At 43.5% G+C, this 13,970-nt stretch overlaps 1 long non-coding RNA gene across 1 annotated transcript; it reads left to right on the top strand.

Moving 5' to 3' along the window:
- Positions 1-7,061: 7,061 nt before the first annotated feature.
- LOC121844074 lies at positions 7,062-13,965 on the top strand. Its single transcript, XR_006081837.1, has 3 exons — positions 7,062-7,217; positions 12,597-13,034; positions 13,804-13,965. It is a non-coding gene; the product is annotated as an uncharacterized LOC121844074 (long non-coding RNA).
- Positions 13,966-13,970: the final 5 nt, after the last annotated feature.

Genomic DNA, 13,970 nt, shown 5'->3' on the forward strand with positions numbered 1-13,970 from the left:
CAGCATTTCACTGTAAGGTCTACTACACCTGTTGTATTCAGCATTTCACTGTAAGGTCTACTACACCTGTTGTATTCAGCATTTCACTGTAAGTTCTACAGCTGTTGTATTCAGCATTTCACTGTAAGGTCTACTACACCTGTTGTATTCAGCATTTCACTGTAAGGTCTACTACACCTGTTGTATTCAGCATTTCACTGTAAGGTCTACTACACCTGTTGTATTCAGCATTTCACTGTAAGTTCTACAGCTGTTGTATTCAGCATTTCACTGTAAGGTCTACTACACCTGTTGTATTCAGCATTTCACTGTAAGTTCTACAGCTGTTGTATTCAGCATTTCACTGTAAGGTCTACTACACCTGTTGTATTCATCATTCCACTGTAAGGTCTACTACACCTGTTGTATTCAGCATTTCACGGTAAGGTTCTACACCTGTTGTATTCAGCATTTCACTGTAAGGTCTACTACACCTGTTGTATTCAGCATTTCACTGTAAGGTCTACTACACCTGTTGTATTCAGCATTTCACTCTAAGGTCTACTACACCTGTTGTATTCAGCATTTCACTGTGAGGTCTACTACACCTGTTGTATTCAGCATTTCACTGTAAGGTCTACTACACCTGTTGTATTCAGCATTTCACTGTAAGGTTCTACACCTGTTGTATTCATCATTCCACTGTAAGGTCTACTACACCTGTTGTATTCAGCATTTCACTGTAAGGTCTACTACACCTGTTGTATTCAGCATTTCACTGTGAGGTCTACTACACCTGTTGTATTCAGCATTTCACGGTAAGGTTCTACACCTGTTGTATTCAGCATTTCACTGTAAGGTCTACTACACCTGTTGTATTCAGCATTTCACTGTAAGGTCTACTACACCTGTTGTATTCAGCATTTCACTGTAAGGTCTACTACACCTGTTGTATTCAGCATTTCACTGTAAGGTCTACTACACCTGTTGTATTCAGCATTTCACTGTGAGGTCTACTACACCTGTTGTATTCAGCATTTCACTGTGAGGTCTACTACACCTGTTGTATTCAGCATTTCACTGTAAGGTCTACTACACCTGTTGTATTCAGCATTTCACTGTGAGGTCTACTACACCTGTTGTATTCAGCATTTCACTGTAAGGTCTACTACACCTGTTGTATTCAGCATTTCACTGTAAGGTCTACTACACCTGTTGTATTCAGCATTTCACTGTGAGGTCTACTACACCTGTTGTATTCGGCATTTCACTGTAAGGTCTACTACACCTGTTGTATTCAGCATTTCACTCTAAGGTTCTACACCTGTTGTATTCAGCATTTCACTGTAAGGTCTACTACACCTGTTGTATTCAGCATTTCACTGTGAGGTCTACTACACCTGTTGTATTCATCATTCCACTGTAAGGTCTACTACACCTGTTGTATTCAGCATTTCACTGTAAGGTCTACTACACCTGTTGTATTCAGCATTTCACTGTGAGGTCTACTACACCTGTTGTATTCAGCATTTCACTGTGAGGTCTACTACACCTGTTGTATTCAGCATTTCACTGTGAGGTCTACTACACCTGTTGTATTCAGCATTTCACTGTAAGGTCTACTACACCTGTTGTATTCAGCATTTCACGGTAAGGTCTACTACACCTGTTGTATTCAGCATTTCACTGTGAGGTCTACTACACCTGTTGTATTCAGCAGTTCACTGTAAGGTCTACTACACCTGTTGTATTCAGCATTTCACTGTAAGGTCTACTACACCTGTTGTATTTCAGCATTTCACTGTGATGTCTACTACACCTGTTGTATTCAGCATTTCACTGTAAGGTCTACTACACCTGTTGTATTCAGCATTTCACTGTGAGGTCTACTACACCTGTTGTATTCAGCATTTCACTGTGAGGTCTACTACACCTGTTGTATTCAGCATTTCACTGTAAGGTTCTACACCTGTTGTATTCAGCATTTCACTGTAAGGTCTACTACACCTGTTGTATTCAGCATTTCACTGTGAGGTCTACTACACCTGTTGTATTCAGCATTTCACTGTAAGGTTCTACACCTGTTGTATTCAGCATTTCACTGTAAGGTTCTACACCTGTTGTATTCAGCATTTCACTGTAAGGTCTTCTACACCTGTTGTATTCAGCATTTCACTGTAAGGTTCTACACCTGTTGTATTCAGCATTTCACTGTAAGGTCTACTACACCTGTTGTATTCAGCATTTCACTGTGAGGTCTACTACACCTGTTGTATTCAGCATTTCACTGTAAGGTCTCTACACCTGTTGTATTCAGCATTTCACTGTAAGGTCTCTACACCTGTTGTATTCAGCATTTCACTGTAAGGTTCTACACCTGTATTCATGTGACTAATAAAGTTTGATTTGATTATCAGTTGATGCTGTCTTTCTTTCCTTTTGTTTCCATAACAACCAGGTGTTGTAAATTAGCTCAGGCTAGAAACACTATAGCACATCTGACAACAGTTAAATGTGTTGGGACTCGTCTATTTCTAAATAAAACAAAACAAAAACGTTTTAAGTCTTTTCTGATATCAAAACAGAAAAAAATCCCAAATGTTTACATTTTTTGACCGTTTAAATCATTTATGAATATTTTGTTTTTGTATTTTTAATAAATGTCCCATGAGGCACATGATTAGTGTTTGTCACTGTGTTTTCTCTAAAGGTTAAAATCATTACTAGTAAATCCTAAATAATCACTTTCAAGTTATTGCTGGTATGAACGCGATCCCACCCCAAGTGTGTTTCTTTTCATGACGATGTAAAAGTTGTTTGTTGAAGACATCTCCTCTGATAGGCAGATCTCGGGAAAGCTGGACCCGCCCATTTACCAGGAAGGACCATATTAGGTCAATGACATCAACGGAATCTCCTTTTGGAACGTTCCATTTCTTGGAAACTTAGAAGTTCTAACTTGTTGTCTTTACCGATAAATACCAGTTAAATTACATATTCAAAGAAATCAAACTTTATTAGTCACATGTGCCGAATACAACAAGTGTAGACTTTACCATGAAATGTTTACTTACAAGCCCCTAACCAACAGTGCAGTTCAAGAAGCAGTAAATATTTACCAGGTAGGCTAACATAAAAAGTAATAATAAAAAGGTTATATACAGGGGGCACCGGTACCGGGTCAGTGTGCAGGGGGTACAGGCTAGTTGAGGTGATATACAGCCATATACCAGTACTGAGTCAATGTGGAGGTTATATACAGGGGGCACCGGTACCGGGTCAGTGTGCAGGGGTACAGGCTAGTTGAGGTGATATATATCCCCCCTAACCCGTCCAGTCACGGACCAGGATGTCTTGCTCCCAGGCAGACTAAATAACTTTTTTGCCCGCTTTGAGGACAATACAGTGCCACTGACACGGCCTGCAACGGAAACAAGCGGCCTCTCCTTCACTGCAGCCGAAGTGAGTAAGACATTTAAACGTGTTAACCCTCGCAAATTCACTCACATCCGTCATCATGAAGTGCTTTGAGAGACTAGTCAAGGACCATATCACCTCCACCCTACCTGACACCCTTGACCCACTCCAATTTGCTTACCGCCCAAATAGGTCCACAGACGATGCAATCTCAACCACACTGCACACTGCCCTAACCCATCTGGACAAGAGGAATACCTATGTGAGAATGCTGTTCATCGACTACAGCTCGGCATTCAACACCATAGTACCCTCCAAGCTGTTCATCAAGCTCGAGACCCTGGGTCTACCCCGCCCTGTGCAACTGGGTACAAGGACTTCCTGACGGGCCGCCCCAGGTGGTGAGGGTAGGCAACAACATCTCCTCCCCGCTGATCCTCAACACTGGGGCCCCACAAGGGTGCGATTTTCTGAGCCCTCTCCTGTACTCCCTGTTCACCCACGACTGCGTGGCCATGCACGCCTCCAACTCAATCATCAAGTTTGCGGACGACACAACAGTGGTAGGCTTGATTACCAACAACGCTACGAGACGGGTACAGGGAGGAGGTGAGGGCCCCTACACGGAGTGTGGTGTCAGGAAAATAACCTCACACTCAACGTCAACAAAACTAAGGAGATGATTGTGAACTTCAGGAAACAGCAGAGGGAACACCCCCATCCACATCGATGGAACAGTAGTGGAGAGGGTAGCAAGTTTTAAGTTCCTCGGCATACACATCACAGACAAACTGAATTGGTCCACTCACACAGACAGCATCGTGAGGAAGGCGCAGCAGCGCCTCTTCAACCTCAGGAGGCTGAAGAAATGTCGGCCGTACCAAAAGCACTCACAAACTTCTACAGATGCACAATCGAGAGCATCCTGGCGGGCTGTATCACCGCCTGGTATGGCAACTGCACCGCCCTCAACCGTAAGGCTCTCCAGAGGGTAGTGAGGTCTGCACAACGCATCACCGGGGGCAAACTACCTGCCCTCCAGGACACCTACACCACCCGAAACAAAAGGCCATAAAGATCATCAAGGACATCAACCACCGACAAAAAAGCCACTGCCTGTTCACCCCGCTGTCATCCAGAAGGCGAGGTCAGTACAGGTGCATCAAAGCTGGGACCGATTAGACTGAAAAACAGCTTCTATCTCAAGGCCATCAGACTGTTAAACAGCCACCACTAACATTGAGTGGCTACTGCCAACACACTGTCAATGACACTGACTCTACTCCAGCCACTTTAATCATGGGAATTGATGGGAAATGATGTAAATATATCACTAGCCACTTTAAACAATGCTACCTTATATAATGTTACTTACCCTACATTATTCATCTCATATGCATACGTTGATACTGTACTCTATATCATCGACTGCATCCTTATGTAATACATGTATCACTAGCCACTTTAACTATGCCACTTGGTTTACATACTTATCTCATATGTATATACTGTACTCGATATCATCTACTGTATCTTGCCTATGCTGCTCTGTACCATCACTCATTCATATATCCTTATGTACATATTCTTTATCCCCTTACACTGTGTATAAGACAGTAGTTTTTTTGGAATTGTTAGTTAGATTACTTGTTCGTTATTACTGCATTGTCGGAACTAGAAGCACAAGCATTTCGCTACACTCGCATTAACATCTGCTAACCATGTGTATGTGACAAATAAAATTTGATTTGATTTGATACAGCCATATACCAGTACTGAGTCAATGTGGAGGTTATATACAGGGGGCACCGGTACCGGGTCAGTGTGCAGGGGGTACAGGCTAGTTGAGGTGATATACAGCCATATACCAGTACTGAGTCAATGTGGAGGTTATATACAGGGGGCACCGGTACCGGGTCAGTGTGCAGGGGTACAGGCTAGTTGAGGTAATATATAGCCCACAACAGGGTTTCTCTAGAGAATGTAGCCTATATACAGCCCAGACCAGGGTTTCTCTAGAGAATGTAGCCTACACCAGGGTTTCTCTAGAGAATGTAGCCTATATACAGCCCACACCAGGGTTTCTCTAGAGAATGTAGCCTATATACAGCCCACACCAGGGTTTCTCTAGAGAATGTAGCCTATATACAGCCCACACCATGGTGTCTCTAGAGAATGTAGCCTATATATAGCCCACACCATGGTTCCCCAACATGTCCCTGCCCCAGAATTGCATTGGGGGCATTCTTATATGTAAAGCCTAACCAATGGATTTAAAATGGAAATGGCGTATCAGCCTAATCAGTGACAACAACAGAACCAGTTATTTGGTGAAATTACATAAATATTACTGTCTTAGAATTTATACAGCATCATGCCAACATTGTTTAGCATTATATTGTCCAATTGGGGCATGTTTTCACTATATTTATAGGGTTGCATCAGTTACAATGGGGGAATTTTATTTTGAAGGCGAACTGCCGATTCCACTATTGCTGCTCACGCCACACTGGTCCACTGATCCACATTGGAATGAAACCTGCGAGTCTCCGCTGTCCGCTCAGGCGGGAGAGGGAGAGAGGACGAACAACTATGAATGGTAGACCTACAATCTGCAGTATTTACAACTGTTGAATGGCAACTGATTTTTAGAATAGAAAACCCTCATGAGTGCAGTTACCGACACCTGTCATAACAGAGCTGCTATCTCTCACCCATTGGTGGTTAGACATGCCCGACACCTGTCATAACAGAGCTGCTATCTCTCACCCATTGGTGGTGAGACACGCATTTGACCCTCTAATCATGGCACAAGTCTTACATCTCACACATTCTCACGCAAAATACTTTTTAAGTCTCCAAATTAATAACCGTAGTAGCCTGATAGTGTTGGGCAGGCTAACTGCAATAGAGGAAGGACTGTATTTAGCTAAAATGGATCATTCAGACTTTATAAACTAGAACGTGTTATAATAGTGCAGGAAGTGTCCTTCTAAGAACAGACTGGATGTTAAACTGCGGAAGCTTCTAAGTTATAGCATCAGACTCAGACTGCAACAGACCACTGACTGCTCACTGCTGTAGTTCATTCAGCAAGCAGCCTGGTAACTCCAGAGACAAGTTCCACATCATAGTTTACACGTCATTAAGATTCTATCTCCTATAGCTTTTAAAAGACCGACCAAGCGACAGGCTTCATTCATAATGCATGAATGAAATGATTAGTCATTGCCCTGGACTAAACTAACTGGGGCATGTTCTCTAATGTTGACTAAACCGTCAGAAACAGGGAGGGACTAACCTGAACTTGTCAAGTGAGAAACGCTTATTCTAGTTGCAAAACATTTTGCACTATTGAATACACACTAAGAAAGTATGAAACGGCATTCCTGCTGGTGACAACTACAAAAACACTATTTTCAGGAGCCAAACGCTGTCGAATGTTGCTGATAAGAAATGTCATGAATAGATGTGATTCCTTATTCTAAATGTCAGAGGCATGTTTGTCCGACATAGGGTATTTTATATCTGTTCAAAAACGTTGCGTCTTGCTGAACCGCCCCCAATGAAGTTTTTATACACGGAAGTATAAGTGAAAGTAAAATAGGTATAGGGATACACACGGTCACTGTAGCAGCAGACAACTAGTAGATGTAATTGTAATTGTCTATAGGAAATGCCAACACATTTACAGTCTAGTTTGATGTGTTTCCTAATATCCTTTCAGGTGGTATTACTATCATCCAGTGATCCACATAACATGAGGATGAACCCTGCTATTCTCCACTCAGGTGGAGAGAGAAAGATGATTAAACGATAAGGTAGGCAACAATCTGCAATATAACTGTTCAATGGCTACGATTCTTGAAGAATATAACTTATAAATACCTCATCTGTGCGCAGTATAGCCCTATATAGGACGCAGCGCGTTTCCGGAAACCCTGTTACTGAAGGCATATGTGTTGTCCGTTGTCCTTCCCATCGGATATCTTTATAGAAACCGTCTGAACCGAACTTTTCTCCAAACCGGCACCTATATTATTAGGCTACGAGGAAGCGCCTCTTGAGCGCTAGACAGAAAAGTTCGGTTCAGACGGTTTCTATAGGTCTACAGATAACCACACATGATAGAATTCGGACAGACGGACAATATCGATATTCAGTAACAGGATTTTAGGTTACAAGTAGCCTACGTGCCTACACAATTCTGCCAGTTATTTTCTAGGCTTCACATTGTAGCCACCAAGGACGCCAATGTGCGCATGCGCAGCGTCCAATTATTTATTTATTTATTTCACCTTTATTTAACCAGGTAGGCCAGTTGAGAACAAGTTCTCATTTACAACTGCGACCTGGCCAAGATAAAGCATAGCAGTGTGAGCAGACAACACAGAGTTACACATGGGATAAACAATTAACAAGTCAATAACACAGTAGAAAACAAAGGGGGGAGTCTATATACAATGTGTGCAAAAGGCATGAGGAGGTAGACGAATAATTACAATTTTGCAGATTAACACTGGAGTGATAAATGATCAGATGGTCATGTACAGGTAGAGATATTGGTGTGCAAAAGAGCAAGTAAATAAATAAAAACAGTATGGGGATGAGGTAGGTGAAAATGGGTGGGCTATTTACCAATAGACTATGTACAGCTGCAGCGATCGGTTAGCTGCTCAGATAGCTGATGTTTGAAGTTGGTGAGGGAGATAAAAGTCTCCAACTTCAGCGATTTTTGCAATTCGTTCCAGTCACAGGCAGCAGAGTACTGGAACGAAAGGCGGCCAAATGAGGTGTTGGCTTTAGGGATGATCAGTGAGATACACCTGCTGGAGCGCGTGCTACAGATGGGTGTTGCCATCGTGACCAGTGAGCTGAGATAAGGCGGAGCTTTACCTAGCATGGACTTGTAGATGACCTGGAGCCAGTGGGTCTGGCGACGAATATGTAACGAGGGCCAGCCGACCAGAGCATACAGGTCGCAGCGGTGGGTGGTATAAGGTGCTTTAGTGACAAAACGGATGGCACTGTGATAGACTGCATCCAGTTTGCTGAGTAGAGTGTTGGAAGCCATTTTGTAGATGACATCGCTGAAGTCGAGGATCGGAAGGATAGTCAGTTTTACTAGGGTAAGCTTGGCGGCGTGAGTGAAGGAGGCTTTGTTGCGGAATAGAAAGCCGACTCTTGATTTGATTTTCGATTGGAGATGTTTGATATGAGTCTGGAAGGAGAGTTTGCAGTCTAGCCAGACACCTAGGTACTTATAGATGTCCACATATTCAAGGTCGGAACCATCCAGGGTGGTGATGCTAGTCGGGCATGCGGGTGCAGGCAGCGATCGGTTGAAAAGCATGCATTTGGTTTTACTAGCGTTTAAGAGCAGTTGGAGGCCACGGAAGGAGTGTTGTATGGCATTGAAGCTTGTTTGGAGGTTAGATAGCACAGTGTCCAATGACGGGCCGAAAGTATATAGAATGGTGTCGTCTGCGTAGAGGTGGATCAGGGAATCGCCCGCAGCAAGAGCAACGTCATTGATATATACAGAGAAAAGAGTCGGCCCGAGAATTGAACCATGTGGCACCCCCATAGAGACTGCCAGAGGACCGGACAGCATGCCCTCCGATTTGACACACTGAACTCTGTCTGCAAAGTAATTGGTGAACCAGGCAAGGCAGTCATCCGAAAAACCGAGGCTACTGAGTCTGCCGATAAGAATATGGTGATTGACAGAGTCGAAAGCCTTGACAAGGTCAATGAAGACGGCTGCACAGTACTGTCTTCTTTAAAAGCTAAGTTACTTTTAAAGAATGACCAGGCATCTTCAACTGACGGGATGAGGTCAATGTCCTTCCAGGATACCCGGGCCAGGTCGATTAGAAAGGCCTGCTCACAGAAGTGTTTTAGGAGCGTTTGACAGTGATGAGGGGTGGTCGTTTGACTGCGGCTCCGTAGCGGATACAGGCAATGTGGCAGTGATCGCTGAGATCCTGGTTGAAGACAGCGGAGGTGTATTTGGAGGGCCAGTTGGTCAGGATGACGTCTATGAGGGTGCCCTTGTTTACAGAGTTAGGGTTGTACCTGGTGGGTTCCTTGATGATTTGTGTGAGATTGAGGGCATCTAGCTTAGATTGTAGGACTGGCGGGGTGTTAAGCATATCCCAGTTTAGGTCACCTAACAGAACAAACTCTGAGGCTAGATGGGGGCGATCAATTCACAAATGGTGTCCAGGGCACAGCTGGGAGCTGAGGGGGTCGGTAGCAGGCGGCAACAGTGAGAGACTTATTTCTGGAGAGAGTAATTTTCTAAATTAGTAGTTCGAACTGGTTGGGTATGGACCTGGAAAGTATGACATTACTTTGCAGGCTAACTCCTCCCCCTTTAGCAGTTCTATCTTGACGGAAGATGTTATAGTTGGGTATGGAAATCTCTGAATTTTTTGGTGGCCTTCCTGAGCCAGGATTCAGACACAGCAAGGACATCAGGGTTAGCAGAGTGTGCTAGAGCAGTGAGTAAAACAAACTTAGGGAGGAGGCTTCTGATGTTGACATGCATGAAACCAAGGCTTTTTCGATCACAGAAGTCAACAAATGAGGGTGCCTGGGGACATGCAGGGCCTGGGTTTACCTCCACATCACCCGCGGAACAGAGAAGGAGTAGTATGAGGGTGCGGCTAAAGGCTATCAAAACTGGTCGCCTAGAGCGTTGGGGACAGAGAATAAGAGGAGCAGGTTTCTGGGCATGGTAGAATATATTCAGGGCATAGTGCGCAGACAGGGGTATGGTGGGGTGCGGGTACAGCGTGGGTAAGCCCAGGCACAGGGTGATGATGAGAGAGGTTGTGTCTCTGGACATGCTGGTTGTAATGGGTGAGGTCACCGCATGTGTGGGAGGTGGGACAAAGGAGTTGTCAGGGGTATGAAGAGTAGAACTAGGGGCTCCATTGTGAACTAGAACAATGATAACTAACCTGAGCAACAGTATACAAGGCATATTGACATTTGAGAGAGACATACAGCGAGGCATACAGTAATCACAGGTGTTGAATTGGGAAAGCTAGCTTAAACAGTAGGTGAGACAACAGCTAATCAGCTAGCACAACAACAGCAGGTAAAATGGCGTTGACTAGGCAACGGGCCGACAGATAAAACATAAACAAGCAGAATGGAGTACCGTGATTAATGGACAGTCCAGAGTGCATCAGCTATGTAGCCAAGAGATCAGTGTCCAGGGGGCAGCGGTGGATGGGGCAGGGAAGCTGGACTGGCGAGTGTTGTCCAGGTTGAAAAAAAGTTAACAATGACTAAATAGCTTGTAGCTAGTTAGCTGGTTAGCTTCTGGAGGTTCTTGAGTGTGTTCTAAAAATTAAAAATAATAGCGATTCCGTATCACATTGGGTGAGGCAGGTTTCCGGAAAGGTATAAACAGATTAAAAATCAAGAAGAGATAGAAAGTAAATATGGGTCCGGTGAGTGTTTGGGACGCGGCGATTCAGACGGTTAGCAGGCCTGTGCTAACAAGCTAACAGTTCGTAGGCCCGGGCTAGACAAGCTAGCAGTTAGCAGGCCTGTGCTAACAAGCTAACAGTTCGTAGGCCCGGGCTAAACAAGGTAGCAGTTAGCGGACCGGGGCTAGACAAGCTAGCAGTTAGCAGGCCGAGTTTAGCAAGCAGGGAGATAGCGAGGGCTAGAGAGTTGGCCTTTAGGGGACGTCGCGATGGGGTGAGTCTGTTTATTCCTCTTCATGCGGTGACATCGATAGACCGGTCGTGGGCCCGGGTATTGTAGCCCAGGAGTATGCTACGGTGGTGGTACAGGTGCGCTGGCCGGGCTAGCTTCACGCTAAGTGGGTGGAAGCGCTAGCCAGGAGTAATCATCCGGGGTTGCGGTTTAGCTAGATAGCTAGTTGTGAAGATCCAGCTGAAATGTTCCGTTTGCGGTGGGAATCCAGGGATGAATCCGGGGATGAAAAATAAATAGGTCCGTTATGCTCTGGTTAGAGTCGCGTTGTTTGAGCTGGCGAGAGCTTTCCGAGCTAAAGGTTAGCTTAGCGGATGACCGGTTAGCTGAAGACCGCTAGCATAGCTGGTGGTTAGCCGGCTAGCTTCAGTTGAGGGGTTCCGGTTCAAGTAAATATAAATACTTTAGGAAAAATAGCTACATTGGGTGAGGCGGGTTGCAGGAGAGTATTTGGAAGCTTAGGTTTAGCAAAATGTTTTTGAAGAAAAATATGTAAAAAAACGAAAGATAGACGATATATACAGGGACACGACAAGACAGGACGACTTACTGCTACGCCATCTTGGATTCAATTATAGTGGTAAACATAGAAATAAGAATGAATAGAAGGTTCTTTTACTCCATTATAAGGAATTCTTATCACGTTACAAGATCCCTGTAACACGTAAAGATTGTGTAATAGTTTGAGATGCCATTCCCTCAGAGGAGTTGTTTTATAATCCAGGAACATGTCAAGATCCTCAGAACATACCTACGAATAACCCTGTTGACTCATCTGTAGGAAATATTTGTTTTTCCTTTAGTCCATTTAAAATCAATAGAGCAATAGGAGCCTTGTTTCAATAGGATGTTGTGTCTATTCCTTATGTCATGTTGGTCTATTCAACAACAATAGAACAATAGGAACCTTGTTTCAATAGGATGTTGTATCTATTCCTTATGTCATGTTGGTCCATTCAACAACAATAGAACAATAGGAACCTTGTTTCAACAGGATGTTGTATCTATTCCTTACATCATGCCCTATTGGAATGGTTTTATTGATAATATCTGTTGGGAAAAAGTTTGGATGTTTCCACACACACCTGCTTATTATCAAAATTAAGGAAGTTTATTTTTCAATTATTCATAAATATCATACTGCCATTTGTTGGGGTTCGTTCCTTGTTCCTTGTCAGTCATTGGCCAAATTAGCATTCAGACAATATTTTCTTTTTTCAACTAAGCCAATCAGTTAAGAACAAATTCTTATTTTCAAAGACGGCCTACAGTAGGTTAACAGTGGGTAAACTGCCTTGTTCAACAACATCATTATTAGCAATAAGAATGTTAAAATGTCAAATCAACTGTAAATAAACTAAATTATTTGGTTTGATGTTACTTAAAGGGGATTTTCATTTATTAAACCATGAATAGTTATCATATGTAATCTTTTAATTTCTTTATTCTCATTCATTCTGTAGATCCTGCGTTTTTGGTAATGTAGGAAAACCATGTCAAATGAACGTTCAGAAGAATAACCAAAGGCACAATGGCAACCACTAAACAGACTGCTGTGAACTATGTCTCAGATCGCAGACTGGACCTTATCAGATTGCTCAAGGATCTGACACTTATTGTTGACAACCTTCAGCAGCAGAGAATTTTCCTCAATGAGGAAGTGGAAGTTATTAATAGTAAGGAGACAAGAAGTGACAAAGCCAGAGAAATACTGGACAGAGTCGTTAAAAAGGGAGAAGCTGCATGTTACAAGTTACTGGAGATTCTGTACATTACGAGACAGAGGACATTACTGCAGCCTTCCTCTGATTCAAAGGACAGACGGCAGCATGACCTGTACCACTGGATCAGCTGCTTCCCATTCAAGGAAGACCAAGAGGTGGACACTGACATCCTTGAAGGTAGGTAGTGCAGAAGTACGGCATTTGGTGTGCAGAAAATAGTCATTGACATCCTTGAAGTTAGGTAGTGCAGAAGTACGGCATTTGGTGTGCAGAAAATAGTCATTGACATCCTTGAAGGTAGGTAGTGCAGAAGTACGGCATTTGGTGTGCAGAAAATAGTCATTGACATCCTTGAAGGTAGGTAGTGCAGAAGTACGGCATTTGGTGTGCAGAAAATAGTCATTGACATCCTTGAAGGTAGGTAGTGCAGAAGTACGGCATTTGGTGTGCAGAAAATAGTCATTGACATCCTTGAAGGTAGGTAGTGCAGAAGTACGGCATTTGGTGTGCAGATAATAGTCATTGACATCCTTGAAGGTAGGTAGTGCAGAAGTACGGCATTTGGTGTGCAGATAATAGTCATTGACATCCTTGAAGGTAGGTAGTGCAGAAGTACGGCATTTGGTGTGCAGAAAATAGTCATTGACATCCTTGAAGGTAGGTAGTGCAGAAGTACGGCATTTGGTGTGCAGAAAATAGTCATTGACATCCTTGAAGGTAGGTAGTGCAGAAGTACGGCATTTGGTGTGCAGAAAATAGTCACTGACATCCTTGAAGGTAGGTAGTGCAGAAGTACGGCATTTGGTGTGCAGATAATAGTCATTGACATCCTTGAAGGTAGTGCAGAAGTACGGCAGAAAATAGACTTGTGTAGAAGAAGAACTTACATCAATTTACATGTTCTGTTATTTCACCATTAACTCGATATTATTGACCCTTTTCTTAGGCTCAATAGCCTGTCACAGATATCAGACACAGCTGAAATGTAAAGCACGGAAGATCACAGAGGGTGCATGGAAACAAAGCTGTAGTCTCCTACCAGAGAGATGTAGAACTGAGGGGACTTTCTCTTATACCCCTGTTGTGTTAGATACAGACGTGCATTCATCTCTC

This window comes from Oncorhynchus tshawytscha, unplaced genomic scaffold, assembly GCF_018296145.1.
Source record: "Oncorhynchus tshawytscha isolate Ot180627B unplaced genomic scaffold, Otsh_v2.0 Un_contig_1830_pilon_pilon, whole genome shotgun sequence".
Classification (NCBI taxonomy): Eukaryota; Metazoa; Chordata; class Actinopteri; order Salmoniformes; family Salmonidae; genus Oncorhynchus; species Oncorhynchus tshawytscha.